This window comes from Triticum aestivum, chromosome 7D (assembly GCF_018294505.1).
Source record: "Triticum aestivum cultivar Chinese Spring chromosome 7D, IWGSC CS RefSeq v2.1, whole genome shotgun sequence".
Taxonomy (NCBI): domain Eukaryota; kingdom Viridiplantae; phylum Streptophyta; class Magnoliopsida; order Poales; family Poaceae; genus Triticum; species Triticum aestivum.
In genome coordinates this window covers 22511478-22524828 of record NC_057814.1, presented here as the reverse complement: position 1 = coordinate 22524828, position 13351 = coordinate 22511478, and positions in this window count along the sequence as shown.

The following is a 13351-nucleotide window of genomic DNA, read 5'->3' as shown; positions in this document are numbered from 1 at the left end:
ACGTTAGTGGATTTGACAAAATCCCCAATTTCAAAAAATTCGCAAATTTGAAATAATCACGAACTGAAAAGATGTTCATGATCTAAAAAAAGACCGTGGATTTGAAAAAAAATCATGAATTTCGTGGATTCAAGAAATGTTAAAGGATTTGAAAATTTTCATGAAATTCAAAATATGTTCATGGATTTGAAAGACAATCACAAAGTCAAAAAGAGTCCACAAACTTCGAAAAGGTTCACAAATTTGGCAAAAAAGTTATGAATTTGGAAAGTATTCATGAACTTGAGATAAGTTTGGTCATGGCACCGGCCATGAATGTGAAAAACAGTCTTCTTTTCTAGATTAAAAAAATCAAGCAACCAGAAAATTTATCATGAATGTGAAAAACAGTGATTTAAAATCCAGGAATTTAAAAAGTGTAAGAATAAAAAAATCACAGATATGAAAACTTATTCGTTATTTTTTTAAATGCTTGCTAATTTGACAAATTATTGAAGAATTCAAAAAATGATCATGAATTCTAAAAAAGTGAAGAATTAAAAAAAAGTTCGGCCATATGGAAAATGTTCATGAATGGAAAACGTTAGTGGATTTGATAAAATCCCAAATTTCAAAAAATTCACACATTTGAAATAATCACGAACTAAAAGGTTCACAAACTTTGAAAAGGTTCACAAATTTGGTAAAAAAGTTACGAATTTGGAAAATATTCATGAACTTGAGATAAGTTAACAAATTTTACAAAAAAGTTCACATACTCGAGAAAACGTCACTGATAAATTTGGGAAGTATTCATGAATTTCAAATTATGTTCATTAATTTAAAAAAGATGTACTGAACGCAAAAAATTCATGCATTTAAAAAATCAGGCTCTTTGCACATTTTACAAAAAAATTATAAATTTGAAATTTATTGAGTTTGAAGAAGGAAAAATAAAAATAAGAGAAATAAAAAAACTAAAATAAACCAATAAATGTTAAATAGAAAACCGACCAAAAACAGAATTAAAAACTTAGAAAACCAGCCTTGAAAACTGAAGGAACCTGTTTCCAAAACCGTAATGTGAGAAGAAAAGAAAAGAAAAGAGCATGCAGTGAGAAGAAGTAAATCGGCAAGGCTCAAGGTCGAACCGGCTGTGTGCCTTGTACCGGAACAATATAAAGTGGAGCCTTAAACGCTGAATAGAGTTTGAAACTAAAATCGCTTTTTTTATAGGAAAGAGTTGACAAAACTGCTGGCAGAGGCCCGGCCCAGTGTTCCGGTGGACTCTGGACTTGTAGCCAAGCTTCGAAACTTGTTCTCATGAAAAACAAAAGACTCCCCTAAAAAAAGTAGAGCTCTGAAACTCGTGACTTGTTAGCAGAAGACCTCAATTTGCAGAATTTTGTCATTGCTTCAGACTCCAAGCCAACAGTAGCTGACAATAATCAGGGCACAAGAGGGAGGAATGGATCCATAGTTCATGAAATCTCGCTTACAGCATCTTTATTTCATTATAAGTTTACTTTTAAAGGTCGTGCAATCAATGTTGATGCACATAGGTTAGCTAAGTATTCACTTACTCTTGGTCAGGGTCGACACATTTGGTTGGACCAACCCCATGATCCAAACTGTATCCCACATCTTGTGGCTTTTGATGAATAAACATGGCTTTTTCCCTCAAAAAAATCAAAAACAAAAAAGGGTTACACAAAAAAAATCAAAAACAAAAAAGTCCCTAAAAAAAATTACAACTCCGAAACGGGGCCGATACCGATTGTGGGTCCGGAGCGTACAAAGGAACGGCTTAGGGTTTGTCTTCTTTATATGTTTCTGCGGCGGCGCGTCGTTCGATTTGCTGGGGTTCTACTGCGATCAACAAGATGCTGCAGGGTTCCACCGATGCCTCTGTCGTCGTCAAGCAGGGTGTGGAGTCCTCGGCGGCCCCGGCAGCAGCGCCATGTGGAAGCAAAGGGAAGAAGTATCGGCTGAAGAAAAACGAGCTCAGGACCATAATTGCCCTCAGGCCGGAGCCGTTCCTGGAAGACGACTATGTCGATGACCTGGCCGAGTTCTTCCCGCCGGAGTGGATCAAGAAGAAAAAACGGGAGCAGGTGGAGGATGCGGCCTACTTTGGGAAAATAGACGAGGAATTCGAGGCCTTCCGGCAGCAGGTGATCGAGGGGTTCAGGAAGAACGGCTACTTCGAGGTCGACGAGGACTTTCTCGAGGGCAGGGCGGAGGCCAGTGAACACGCCAGGCAAGAATGGGCCAAGATTGACTTTAGTGAACTACGTCTCGGTGCTGCTAGACCAAATCAGGTACAACGGAAAATTGGTGATGGGTATATTCCTTACGTTCCTAATGAGGACGATGCTCTTTTGGATGATATTCCGAGCGATGATGATTCCGTGAGTGGCTATGAAGTGGATGATGCTCGGCTCAGCCACGAACAGGACCTTGAAGGGGAAGGAGCCGAGGATCTCAAGCTTGTTCCTCCTGTTGAATCCAGCTGAGAGAGAAGAGGATTGCATTTGGTCCATCTCTATCTATTCTATTGAACTCGTATATTACTTGCAGATGTCTATATATGATGAAAGATCTATCCAAATATGTGTATGACGCTCATCGGTCTACCTATCTATGGTAATTGTTGTTTTTAATTTTCAACATTTAATGGTTTCCAAGTTAGAAGCGTATGTACATGCGGTGATTTTTACATCTCTATGTGGAAGTGCATGTATTCTACTGGGAACTGAAAGTCTGAAACTAGAAGCACAGAGTTTTGGATTAAACGTTGTTTTCAAATCTGATTTACTGAGTTTAGATTTTACTTATAGTTTGTGGTTTTGCTTGTGTGATGCCACTTGCCGGTTTGTATGTTAGTTTTATGCAGCCACAAGGTTTGGACTTTTTTAGGACAGTTAGAAACATGTGTCTAGACACCTATATGGCTATATGCTCACTAGACTCAGTTAGATAGTAATCCATGCACGGTAGACATTTTGGTACATTATCAGTTATATTCCGCCAGCCTCAGCTAGAAACAAGATGACTAGACACCTATATGCTCCCTGATTTCCTAGGTTTCGCCACTGTTGTATGGACTAATCAACAAATCAAGAGCATGGTCAACAACGACTGTTGCACCAACAGTGAGTCTTGTCGCCACCTGTTGTGTCTAACCCCACTGGTGAAGGCACCATGGCCGCCTACATCGGCCACGATGTTGCGATGCACTAGCAATAGATGAGCGTAGCTTGAGAGAGAGAAGGATTAACTAGCGGCAGAGAATAATGGGGAGGTGGGCTCGTCAGGCAACGGAGTGGAGAACGCCATGCTCTGGATCATGGGGGCCGTATTGTTTGGGTGTGGCTAAAATGTAGCACTCGGATGGGGAAAATGAGGAGCCTCTCGACCGTGAGATGAAAAGAAAACCAACGGAAGAAATTTGGTCAGACAATTGGAATATGTTAGAATTTATCCGAGGCGCTCCATCGATCTACCGAGCACCAAGCAATCACACAAGTACGACACAAAGATTTGTTGACGAGGTTCACCGATATGGCTACATCCCGGGGCCTGACTACGGGCACTCCTCCCCATGATACCGCTACAATACCGCACTCCGTCCGCCAGGATACGACGCAGGGTGGAGCATGGTTGCAGTTGGATAATTTCGGCTGGGTCGGACTGGATTGTCTGATGGACTGATGTGGATGTTGGTCAAAGCAGAAGATGACGGTGATTTCAGCGACGACGACATAGGAGCGTGATGTTGATGGTGGCTAGCTTCTGGGGCGTGGAAACACGTGGTGCAGGCCAGAGGGCTTGTGCGTCTTTCACAAGACTATGGCGCATGGTTGATTCAAGACAATGGATACATGAGAGAGCTTGAAGTCGACGGGGAGCGGGGTGGCACGTACAACACCATGGAGTCATGTTGAAGGTGGAGTTGGAATCTGATGGACGACTTCATTCTGAGCTGATGGAGGGGCAACGTCGTAAGTTAACGGAGAGTCGAAGCCTATTTCAACGGGAAAGTGAGAGACACGTGGATCGGACTGGGTACCAATGGTCTGATGGAGACGTGATACTCGTCATCGGTTGGTGATGATCGATGGTTCTCTATAGTGGGGGTTGAGTGGTGTGGGTTCACGACCCTAGAGACTTGACCAGGGCAGTGGAGGCTTGACGCGGTGATAGCGGCGAGCCGTGCGGTAAGCAGAGGACACAGCGACAGACCAAGGCACTAATGGTGAGACATGTGGTCAGACAAAGTGTGCAGGGGTGCTGAAGCAGTGTTGACGAGTACCAGATTCAAGTTGGTGACTGGGTCTATCGGTGCTAGTTGATGGATAGGAGTTGACCATGGAGAATCTTTGAAAGTGATGGAAAGTCTTAATGTCAAAAGCTGAGAGTGTACATGGCCGTATATTCTGTGGTGTTCAGTGCACATGGCAGAGTGCGGATGACAAATACAGAAGGAGGCGGAGTGCTATAGTTGTGGGACATGCCAGAGACTATCCGGAAGAAGAGTGAGACAACTGCGGATTTGACTTAGGGTGACACAGGGCAACGGTGAAATTCCTTCAAGTTTCGGACAAGCAGACAAGAAAGAGCGGTGGCGGTTAGTTCAGGTAACTCTTATATGTGGCGTCCAATATTTGAGTTGTTCATTTTCACGCAGACAGTGGTCGGTGTGTGATGGCGTTGTACGGATTCTCCGGAAGATTGGGAGCACAAACTAGAGTAATGTGAAACTTAATTTCGCTCGAGTGTTGACTGTGGTCAAGAAAGGAAGGGACTACAAGTTGCAAGTGGAGTCACATGGAGTCTTTGGAGTAGCAGCGGTACTCATGGGGTAAGCTCAAGTTCAATGTACATGGAAGTTTGATGCATTGACGAATTCAAGGTGGCGGAGAATATTCGCCAAGGAGGAGTTTGTTCGAGTTGTGTCAAATATTGTGTACAAGGTAGGTTACAGTTGGACTCTGGGTTGTATTGTGTTTAGATAGGATATGGAGTCATGTCCAAGTAAGACACTTGTATCCTAGGCCTCTCATATATAGCGGGGTACACACAAGATGTAACATATGCCAACATAATAGCACAGGCACACGGGGGAGCCGACGGCGTGTGCTGACGCCCGGGCGAACGGACTGCGGTATCGTAGTGGTGTCATGAGGAGGAGCACCCGTAGTCATGCCCCGAGGATGTAGCCATATCGGTGAACTTCGTTAACAAATCTTGATGTCGTACTTGTGTGATTGCTTGGTCTTCGATAGATCGACCAAGCGCCTCGAATTAATTCTAACAGAATAAATCAGAAGTCGGACCGTAAGGATTTACCTTATTCCATTGGCCTTTTTGCTATATAAAGCCATCCCAACACAAGATTTTGTTGTACTCTCCTTAAAGTTAGGTTTGTCTAGGATATATCTAGTTGTGACTCAAGATGGCAATGGGGCCCCGAAACCCGCATCCCGTGGGTTTTTACTCTATTAGGGGCGGGGATGAGCCACTTTTCTATACCCGTGGGGCTGCTCGTGGGTACATTATAAAACCCGGCATGTTTCGCGGGTTTAAACCCGTTTGAGTACTACCCGAACCCAAAACCCGACAAAACCCGTCAAAATACGTTATTTAGTATGCACCAATCCATCTTGACTCAAGTGGCCCAAAGCCATGGTGCCCGAGCAGCCAAGCCCCACAGCCTCGAGCCCTGAAGTACAAACCAACCCCTCACCCGATCGCTGCAGTGTCGCTCGCTCTTCAGGCCTCCCTCTCCCGCACAACACAACACCTAAACCTAAACCTAGGTCCCCCAGTCGTCGCCTGCTGCTGTAATATGCTCCTGTTCTTCTTTCAAATGTTGTTGTTTTCATTGACTACTCTGGGGACGGGTTCCCCGTGGGTTTTGAAAACCCGACGGGTTTAGGGGACGGGCAAAAATTTAACCCACGCACGTTGGTGGGGACGGGGACGGGTTTACGATTTTCTCGTGGGGATGGGTTTGAGCAAGCAAAACCCGATGGGTTTCGTCTCCGTTGCCATCTTGAGTTGTGACATAATTATCTCACATCTAAGATGACGTCACCTTGTTTCCTGTTTGTGGCTCTCCCGATCGATCCGTTTGGTCTATGGTCGATTGTATGTCTGTCACCCGTGCTTCCTCCATTCGGGCCTCGTCATTTTTTTTGTCGCTCCAAAGGTTGGGCCTTGTTTGTTTGATTGATTTATTTTTTGTTTGTTTATTTTGTGAGCTGCCGAATATATTTTCAAACTTCTGAATATATTTTGTAAATGTGAACATTTTTTGAAAATGTGCACTCTTTTTTGAAAAAGTTGAACATATTTTAGAAAAGTACACACATACCACTAGTTGCGAGTCAATGGTCGGCTTGCAACTAGGGACCCTTGACAAACAGAAAAGCCCCTAGTTGCGAGTCGATGGTCGGCTTGCAGCTGGGGGGCACGACAAACACACACACACTCCTAGTTGCGAGTTGATGGCCGACATGCAACTGGGGACCCTCGAAAAACACACACACTCCTAGTTGTGATTCAATGGTGGACATGCAACTGGGACACTTGACAAACACATACACCCCTAGTTGCGAGTCGATGGTCGGCTTGTAACCGGGGACTCTCAACAAACACACAACACACCCTTAGTTGTGAGTCGATGGTCGGTTTGCAACTAGGGGCCACGACAAAACACTCACACCCTCCTAGTTGCGAGTCGATGGTCGGCTTTGTTGGGTTCTACGGTAGGGTAAGTCGACTGCAAATTAATATTTTCCTACGCGCAGAACAACCAAGAACATGCTACGGGAGATGGATCGCAGTTCGTTACCACTAGACGCGTAGTGCCGTGCAGCGGAAGTAGAGTTGAGGCAACGCGTTTCCGGAGCCGCCTCGCGTCCCCGGAGTCGTCTCCTCCTTGCCGGTCTCCCACGTAGCCGATCGGATCCCGCTAACAGGTTCGCCGGAGCGGCGCAAGTCACCGCCTCTAACGGTATCCGCACGTGCAGGAGGAACGCCGTGCGGCGGACTGCTAGGTCCGATCACACAACCGGCGGCGAGTGGACGTGGCTATTCGCAACACATGCAAACCCTAGTGACAACACCAAAGCGATCAACCGAACGAGTGCACCGTACCTCCACCATATATAGGCGTCCATCGCGGGCTCAACACTTGGGCCTCGCACGTACCCTAAAGCCCAAAATCTGTTCTGCCGGGATCCGAGTCCGAGTAGGATGATATCTGACTCGTGGAGTCCGATCCGGCCTCACAGGTTCCTTCCCTTTAGCGCGCGACCCCTTAGGTTCAAGTCGGCTTGGTCGCAAGTCGGATCACCTCCGACCTGCTCAGCTGGTAGCGGCCTCTAGTAAGGCGGGCCGACCACCAAGTAGACAATGAAGCTGGTTAGGCGAACCTGTACATCACATTTCCATTCCTTTTGCCACACGATATATGTTGTCGGGCTCAAGGCGAGTTTGTCATGCTTGTGCTACACTAGTAGGAAAAGGGGCTTTTACCCCGGTTTGTAAGGGCCTTTTGTCCCGGTTTTCGAACCGGGACTAAAGGGTCGTTACTAAAGCCCTAACCCTTTAGTCCCGGTTCTTACACGAACCGGGATAGAAGGTCCTCCACGTGGCCGCTGCTGCCAGCCCAGGCAGGGGGGCCTTTGGTCCCGGTTGGTGCCACCAACCGGGACCAATAGGCAGGGCCTTTTGTCCCGGTTGGTGTCACAAACCGGGACCAATAGGCATCCACGCGTCAGCATTTCAGGGGCTGGGGTTTTTGTTTTTTTTTGAAAGGGGGGGGGGGGGTTGTGGGGTTTTGGGGGGTAAATTTAGGTGTTTCATATATTGTGTTAGCTAGCTAATTAATAGAGAGAAGTGTCCTCTTTTATCTCCGTGCTTGGTCGACGCTACGTACTATATACGTATGGAGAGGACTAGACATGCTAGCTAGTAAGTAAATGAAGGAAACAAAAGATCGTCATGAACATATGCATACAGAGAGAAGTGATATCGACCACCTCTCCTTCTCCGAGAGATTGGTCGAACAACAAGTTCTCGTATATCTATCTGACACTACCGGCTACATATATACAATAATTATCTCTTACAATATAATCTCCTAATTAAATTGTAAGAACACAGGGTCCACATAGTATTCTCCGTTTTCAGCGATCACGTGGTCAAGGAAGAATGCCGCCAATTCTTCTTGAATTGCTCGCATACGATCTTCTGCTAGGAGTTCATCCCGCATCCGAAACATCTAATTTGAAGAAGGGGGTCAATACATATATATATGAATAAATGAAACTCGACACAAATGATGGTAATAAAATAAAATTGTGAATATTATTGCTTACGCACTTCATATTGTTCGTCAGAGTAGCCCCGCTCACAGGTCGTGTGGCGGATAGACCCGCAAACGTAGTATCCACATAAATCATTCCCTTGTTCCTGCCACAACCACTTTACAAGAAATAGAGGTCAATCTAACTGATAAGCAAGCATGCTAAATGGTATTGATGAAACTAGCGCTTGAATCACTAGGAGATGTGCGGAACATGCTACTATAGTACTTACTTTCGGGTGTCTAAATTGCAGCTTCTTCGGCAGTCCCGGAGCTTTTGTGGTGAATTTTCTCCAAACCCTGCCAGACAAAGAAAACAATTACTTGATATCAGGAAATGAACAAAGTTGCTGATATGGTGGATAATGATCGATTTAACTTACTTCTCGAGCATTTGAGTCATGTTCGCATAGTCCTGGGGACCTTTTCGTCTCGAGTCTAAGACGGTTACTACTCCCTGCTCAAGCTTAATCTCTAGGAGAATATAGTGGAAGCTGTGCATGCATGCATAAGTCATCAATTACATTACCATAACCTCGACTAATAAGGGAAACCGAATATGCACAAGACAGTAACACACACTTGAAGTTGTAAGGAAAGAGTATTATATCTTTGTTTTGATTTAATACCAATGATCGTAGCAAGTTGGCCTCGGCTTCTTTGGCATGTTTTTCAACCGTATATGCATCTATGAGATTTGTGTTAATGAACCCAATATCACCGATTTGTCTTTTCTTCAATTCGGCGATCTTCAATCTGCATAATATAGTGAGGATAATTATAAATACATGCAATGAAAGAGATGACCTATATAGAGAGACTTAATGACAGAAGTAGTACTACTTACAGACAGTAGCAAGTGATCGTTGTTTTATCGAGGGCCTATTGATTGAAAAACTGGAAGAAATCCTCAAATGGAACATTCAACAGTTCAATTCCAACGAGGTCATGCTCCGGTTTAACTCTCAGCGTCAAAGTATTCATCCCATCAGACTCTCTGCAGGTTTTCATGTACCAATCATGTAATCTTCGCATCATCGTTGTTAGAGATCTTTCATCTTTGACGAGAGGCTTCCCGTAATGGTATTTGTGTTCGTCCACCTCCATGATTTCATTACATCGTCGGGCAGGTAATCTCCAAGATTGCTATAACCGGCCACCATCCTCGGATCATTAGCGACGATGTCTTTAGACACCTTGAGCGGGGGGCACGATTGGTTCGCTTGTTCGCCGAGCTGGGCAAATTTTTTTCCCAGCTCGTCGTTCTTTTAACCTTTGATCATTGATAGTACTTCCCGACCGCTCCGCTTCGGCATATGTCTTTGCAAGAATGTGCTCATAGTTGCCTCTCGACGGAGACTTTGGCGGTTTTGTCAGGGCAGCCAGAGTGCGCTTTGCTTTCACCGGATCTACCTTCTCCTCCGGAGGTGGATGTTTCTTTGCTTTCACCCCTTCAAAGAAGGTTGTCACTTCGGCTCGCACGATCTTCCTGGTTTCCTCCTCGGTCCTCTCGTATGGTAACTTCTCTGGAGTCTTCAGAGAAGGACCGAATCTGTATTGCCTCCCGCCTCTGGCAGCTGTACTGCTAGACGCCGGCAGAGCAGACGGAGCGGCTGCGGCTGTCTTCTTTCCTTGCTTACGAGGCGGAGGAGAAGGACTACGACGCGCCGGAGCGGCCGGAGCGGCGGCGGGTCTCTTCCGCGCTTGCTGACGAGGCGGAGAAGGAGGAGGCTGGCTGCTCTGGCGCACCGGCGCAGGCGGAGAAGGAGGTGGAGTGCCGCCACGCGCTGGAGAAGGAGGCTGAGTGCCCTGATCACTCACCGGAGGAGGAGGCGGAGTGCCGCCACGCGCCGGAGAAGGAGGCTGAGTGCCCTGATCACTCGCCGGAGGAGGAGGCGGAGTGCCCTTACTCACCGCCGTCCAATTCAGAAGGTTGATGAGCTCCTTCCGCCATAGGCATGGAGTCTTCAGAGCAGAACCCAGCCGAGTCTCCCCTTCACCGGTAGGGTGGTCAAACTGGAGGTCCTCAAATCCCTCCGTTATTTCATCCACCATCACCCTAGCATATCCTTCTGGAATCGGCCGGCAGTGGTAGGTTGCACCGGGTTCAGGAGGTAAAACAGAGCCAACAGCCGCCTTGACTTTGAAGTTCTGCCATTGCGCCATAAGGTGGCAGTGTTGAGACTCCGTGGTAGCATCCACGGGGTAGCTAGCAGGAGCCGTCAAGACATGCTCCGGCTGAAGCAGCTCGGTGGAAGCCACGCTGCTTCTCCGCTAAGATGGCGGTGTAGCTTCGGGGGTAGTTTCGGCATGTCGATTGCCATCTCGTTCCTCTAGCGCTTGAACCCTTTCGTGCATCTTCTGAATTTGGATCTGCTCCACTTTTTTCCTCCTCTCCTGGCTTTTGTAACCGCCCGCGTCCGGAAAACTAGCCTTCCACGGAACGGAGCCTGGCGTGCCTCGTGTCCGTCCAGGGTGCTCAGGATTCCCGAGGGCCATTGTGAGCTCGTCGTTCTCTCTGTCTGGAACGAACGTCCCTTCCTGCGTTGCATCGATATATTGCTGAATCTTCTTGACTGGTATTCTCAAAAGCTCGTTCGTCCAAATGCACCTCCCTGATACAGGGTCCAAGGTTCCGCCAGCCCCGAAGAACCAAGTCCGGCAACGGTCTGTCCAGTTCATTGTCTGTGGTTCGATCCCTTTTTCAAGCAGATCATTCTCAGCCTTGGCCCACTTAGGCCGGGCTTTGAGGTAGCCACCTGACCCTGTGCGATGGTGAAGCTTCTTCTTCGCAGCATTCTTCTTGTTTCTCGCTGACATCTTCTTACTCTTTTCCGATGTCTTGTGGGCCACAAATGCGGGCCAGTGATCTCTGATCTTCTCATACCGGCCGATGAATTCTGGTGTCTCTTCTTTGTCGACAAACGTTTTCAGCTCATTCTTCCACCTCCTGAATAGGTCTGCCATCTTCTTAAGAGCATGAGACTTGATTAATTGCTCTTTAACTGGCTTCTCCGGATCCTCCTCTAGCGGTAGGGTGAAATTTGCCTTCAGCTCAGTCCAAAGATCATCTTTCTGCATATCATTGACATAAGACACCTCAGGGTCTTGCTTCTTAGGCTTATACCATTGCTGGATGTTGATCGGGATCTTGTCCCTAACTAGAACCCCGCACTGAGCAGCAAATGCATCCTTTGTCCGGATGGGTTCAATCGGTTGGCCGTCGCGCGCGATTGCTGTGATCTCAAACCTTTCATCCGAGCACAACTTTCTCTTCGGGCCTCGTCTCTTTACCGAAGTTGTGCTCGATCCGTAGGGCTAGAGAAAGAAGAAAGATGAGTGTTAATTAATATGTGTACATACCAAAACAGTGAATGCATCAATTAGCTAGTCAGCACAGGCTTAACTAATATATTTACCTGGCCGGACTCTGTTCGGTCACCGGAGCCGTCACCATGGGCTCCTTCTTGCACCAGCATTGGGTCACCGAAGCCATCATAATCATGTCTTTCCTCCTCCACTCTTCGATCACCGTAGCCTGCTTCTTCACCCTGTTCTTCCAGACCATCATTGTCGTTAAGATACGACAAGATATCACCTCCGGCTAAGATTATGTCCCCCAACACCTCTTCTGCTTGCTCGTCTCGTTCGTGCTCCATTGTTTCTGCAAATATTACAACATGGCAATTATTACACAAACATGACAGCAGGTGGATATATTAGTGCAAACGTAGACCTAGCTTATTCCGGGTTTGGGGTGGCCTCGACAACGCTTCAAGGGTAGGGGCGCGGCGGGAGGGGGTAGGAGACCGACATCGTTTTTTCCTAGGGTTTGGGTGTCCTCGAGAGTTTTGGTCGAGCGAGAGGGCCGGGGGGTGCTCCCGTGGTATAAGTTATCACGGTCGAGAGGGGGTATAAATGTCGACCGTCCATCATGTCGAAGTTATCTGGGAGGGAGTTATATATATCGACAACGACGACATACATACATGGGAAAATAATGTTATCGGGGAGGGGGTATATCGACCCCCCCCCCAAGTGTTGAAGTTATCGGGAGGGGGTTATATCGACAACGACAATGAACGTACATGGCAAAATAATATTATCGGGGAGGGGGTATATCGACCCCCCCTCGTGTTGAAGTTATCGGGAGAGGGGTATATCGACGATGACAGACCCGATAAAACATAAGAAAACGAAGAAGAAACAAAAAGAGGAGAAGAAGAAAGGAATAGAGGAGAGAAGAAGAAAAAATAGAATTTTCTTCTATTCCTTTCTTCTTCTCCTCTTCTTTTTCTTCTTTTTTCCTCTTCTTATTAATTTCTCCTCTTCTTCCTCTCCTCTTCTTCTCCTTTCTTCCTCTTCTTATTTTCCTTTTTCCTCTCATTCATAAAAAAATGTTCAAATAGAAAATGTCGAAAAAAGTATAGGTTTTGCCTAATGCATTGTTCATATGAATATACAAACATTTGCATATTCTACAATAATTAATATCACCAAAAAAAACTATGAACAGAAAAAATCCTAACTTTTCTAAAAATCTATCTTTTGTATATATACATGAACATATATATACACAGAGAGCATATATATACACAGAGAACATATATACATACATATATACATTTTTATAAAAATGCAAAAAAAAGACAGGGAGGAAGGGGGCAGTCCCGGCCCTGACCAAGGCGACGGAGGCGTCGGGGCAGGGGCAGAGGCGACGGCGCGTGGTCGGGGCAGGGGCAGAGGCGACGGCGACGTGGTCGGGGCAGCTGGGGCGACGACGACGTGGTCGGGGCAGGGGCGCGCGGCGTGGTCGGGGCGAGCCGCCGGCGGCGTGCTCGGGGAAGGGGCGGCTGCGCGTCGAAGAGGCAGCAGAGGGCGGCGACGGCGTCGACGGGGCGAGCTCGGGCAGCCTGGCGGCGTCGTCGGGGCGGGGGAACTGATACAGAGATGAATCTGAAAAACGCTAAGTGCTTTCTTATATACTGAGAGCAT